Source organism: Oratosquilla oratoria, chromosome 12 (assembly GCF_046742065.1).
Source record: "Oratosquilla oratoria isolate Oo_2021 chromosome 12, ASM4674206v1, whole genome shotgun sequence".
Classification (NCBI taxonomy): Eukaryota; Metazoa; Arthropoda; class Malacostraca; order Stomatopoda; family Squillidae; genus Oratosquilla; species Oratosquilla oratoria.
The window spans coordinates 34,014,870-34,018,643 of NC_134788.1; the positions used below are offsets into that span (position 1 = coordinate 34,014,870).

Below are 3,774 nucleotides of genomic sequence, written 5' to 3' on the forward strand. Positions count from 1 at the left end.
GAGGACCACTATAAACACACACCAGTCATGGATTTCATAATTTAACGGTCTAGAGATATATGAAATTCTGATATTTCTTTCTACACCAAATTAATTGCAACCTCAGGGTTGGTAGGAAAACAAGCATCATTAGATAGAAATGCCACCAAAAGCCTATAAATAAACTTCTAAAATGTTGACTTTTGACATCTTTTTATGAGAAGTAAATTCAATCTATCCTTTCTACATACACCTTGGTTAGGTTAGATTCACACCATCCTTTCCATCAAATACTAAAACAAAGGGCACGGTTGGAACAGCTTGTTAGTTATTCAGTGAAAACAGCCACTTCAATTGAATGTTAAGTTAATGGGTATTTTTTTAGTTGTGTGCACCTGAGCAATATAGCATTAGAAAATTCAATGTTGACTTTGTGAATTATAATAAATGAACTTAATATGCGATCTTCTTGGCGGAAATAACAAAAAACCTTACTATAAGCAAGCAAAGGTACTAATGAACGAAGCCTCTTGGATACAGTCCAGACGGTTTGTTGTCGTCTGCCCAGTCCAGTCACTGTCAATTAGACAAATGCATTCAAGTTGTGGACAGGGTGTTCTCCAACTCCAGGTGACGTTAATAAATGCTGTTGCAAAGACAATAGGGTATCCTTGAAATTTTTTAGAGAACAAGGGGTTCTACTGTCGTCTGTTAATTGCCAGAGGTACAGTAATAATTAATCATGCCATCAGCATCCGTGATGACAACTACAGCCTGGATGGTCTTTATACTTTGTGGTACCGGATTACTAAATATAGGTTAGGTAGGTTAGGCTAGGTTAGGTTAGGTAGGTTAGGTTATATTGGACGAATTTTTTATCCTTTCATTTCTTCTACCTTGGCATCTATCAAAGCATGGCGTATCATTTACCGCCTCGATTTCGTTAATAAATCGGCTTTAGCAACTTTTTGTTTCAATTCCCCCCAAGAAAATCATATATTACATTGTTGTGTTATTATTTACAAAATTATTAATTAATTTTCTATTGCTATATCGCTTTAGTGTGCACTTCTAAATAATTTACTGTTATTTGCAAGGATATTTGTGCCTATAGCATTTGTGCTCATAAACCAACTTAAGATTTAATTTTGTAGGTTATGGTTGATGTCGCTATTTCTAGAACATTTCGATATAAAGTATATCACTTGCTCACATATTAAGAGTATTACAAAAATATACATATACACAAAGACATTATCCAAAATGCAACAAGTAAAGAACACAATCAACTCATACCAGACAAGCTTAAAGGAAGATAATGGACGATTGAACAAATATAAAAATTATGAATGAGTGCAGAAACTGAAACAAAAAACAGAGACTGGTAAATGAAAATTAGTAGAGATAAAAGAAGCCACATGAGTGGATTCGCAGAGGTCTATACCCACCCAATAATCAAGGATGTCAGAAATCAATGTTTGTGTGATTCTTGTAAATCCTCTATTGTTTTCTACAGCAAATCACTTTGTTTCCATTTTTCAGGGAACACCTTTGCCACACTTTCACTCCCCCACACACCTACAATTTATTGAGGTCAATCAAAGTGGCATTTGCTTATTTGAATGAAGAAATGATAAAGAAAATACTAACTACACTAATAAGACCAAAACTTGAGTATGCAGCATCACTTTGGACACCCAGTACCAAAAACAATATTAAGAAACTAGAAAGAATACAAAGAGCGACAACTAAACTAGCACCAACTCTCGCCGAACTAACATATGAGCAAAGACTGTCCAAGTTGAATCTACCAACTTTGGAACAGAGAAGAGTAAGAGGAGATTTGCTGACTATCTACAGAATAGTGAAAGGAATGAAGTTTTAGACAGGAACGACTTGTTAGTGTGAGACAACGGTAAAACGAGAGGACACAGAAAAAACTGAAAAAGGACAATTATAGAAGAAACTTGAAAAGGAACAGCTTCCCACACAGAGCGATAAATACATGGAACAAATTAGACAACGAAACAGTATGTGCAAACACTATACAAGATTTTAAGATAAAACTTGATACAGAGAGATACAAAGACAGGTCACCATGAGCATAGGACTGGTGAATAAACTTTAAAATGTTTATATCATCTTATGAGTAAAAAACAATGAAGTCGACCAAGCACAACCTATTCCTACCTATTGCTAGGTTAGGTTAGACTCCAACCCACCCACACACAGTTCTACCAACTATTAGAATAATGTATATCGTGGGAGTAGCTAGTTGAGTTGTGGTTATTCAGAAAAAACGGTCACTTTGAATGAATTACTATTACTTTTTCGTGAAAATTTATGTGTCCATTGCAATCTTGCTTGTAAATCATAAAGACAACATAAGACTACTATTTCTGGAATCTTCCAATATAAAGTATATGCATTTTTTTCAGGTAATAGTTTATCTTGTGAGACATTCAATTGCATGTATTTGAAGTATTCCAGACCCTAACAATGCATGATACTAATGTAACCCACATTTTTCACAATAAAAAGAACCTACCAAGAATATAGTACACTAAGAAATGTATTCTTTAATTTGTGGCTTTGTATCTATGGTTGTTGCATGCATAACATGAGAGATTGTAAACAATTAATATGCATTTAAATAAGACTATATTCTGCCTACTAAAATTAAAATAGCAGTTTTCGTAAGCGATTGGAATTAATACAAAAAGGCAATATAATGTGCTGAACTGATATGGAAAATAACCTCTACCACACAATAAATGCATGTACACGATTGACGAGTGCCCATATTTAATAACACTTAATTATTACCTGCTTGACTGTTGTGCTACCAGATTCTATGCCACTACTGGATCTCACAAGTGTCCCGGCTCAAAGATTATTTCAAGTCTGTGCTATGTAATTCCTCATACTATAAACCACTTGTTTGTACTCAATTAATGCGAAATAGACCTGTAGAGTGAATATAAAAAAATTGAGAGATTAGCAAGGATTGAGAGATTAGCAAGTGACTTTCTTCAATTGGATTTTCGTACCGAGGAAGACGAAGTGGCGGCCGCCAATAGGAATGTAAACAAACAGGATACACACATACCTGTGCACAAAAACAAATATAATAAAACTATAATGGAATGAAAGACCTGTAAGAGTGCATTTCAAATTATCGGGAAGCACAAAATAACATTACTGAAAAGATAAAGGTATCAGAAGCTGATTAAAAATGTGTCAAATCACGAGGGAAATATATCAATCACAAGACACAACAACCAAAACACTCTACTAACCCCCACCTGACCCCGCCCAGGTTATCTGGTCAACCATTTTTTTTTCTACGTCTGGATTAACCGGAAGGAAAGAAGAGGTTAATGATGAAAATTGACCCAGTGACAGCTAAACAAGACGACATAGGAAATGCCGCATCTGGCAGGTTAAGTTTATTACTTCCTGTCGTTAAATTTATTATTTCCTGTCGTGTCACAATTTTTTAAATTGTGACACCCAGCTCGTTGTCTCCCTTCCCATTTTCTCGTCTGTTTTCTCTCCGTATCAGCCCTTAATTCCCCATACTCGGGGGAATTTCCAGTCCTTAAGACTTCTAGTAGCAACATCCTGTCTTTTCTCCTCCTCGTTATCCTCTTTATTTGTCATGTCATTTTTGACAACCAATTCAATGCCTTAACGAAGGGAGAGACTTCTAATATTTAGAAACACACCCCCCCCCCCCTTTTGATTTGTGTTCTCGGAGCCATGCTCAACGGTTTTCGCACCCACACAAAGCAC

The 3,774-nt window shown here is 35.6% G+C and overlaps 1 protein-coding gene across 2 annotated transcripts in view; it reads right to left on the reverse strand.

Moving 5' to 3' along the window:
• LOC143031340 (uncharacterized) overlaps positions 1–3,274 on the reverse strand; it is a 5,731-nt gene extending 2,457 nt beyond the window's left edge. The window contains exon 1 of one of the 2 annotated variants that reach the window (XM_076195040.1): positions 2,806–3,274. The gene's annotated coding sequence lies outside the window, so the exon portion shown is untranslated. The remainder of the gene's footprint in view (positions 1–2,805) is intronic. The other variant, XM_076195041.1, reaches the window with a different exon arrangement.
• Positions 3,275–3,774: the final 500 nt, after the last annotated feature.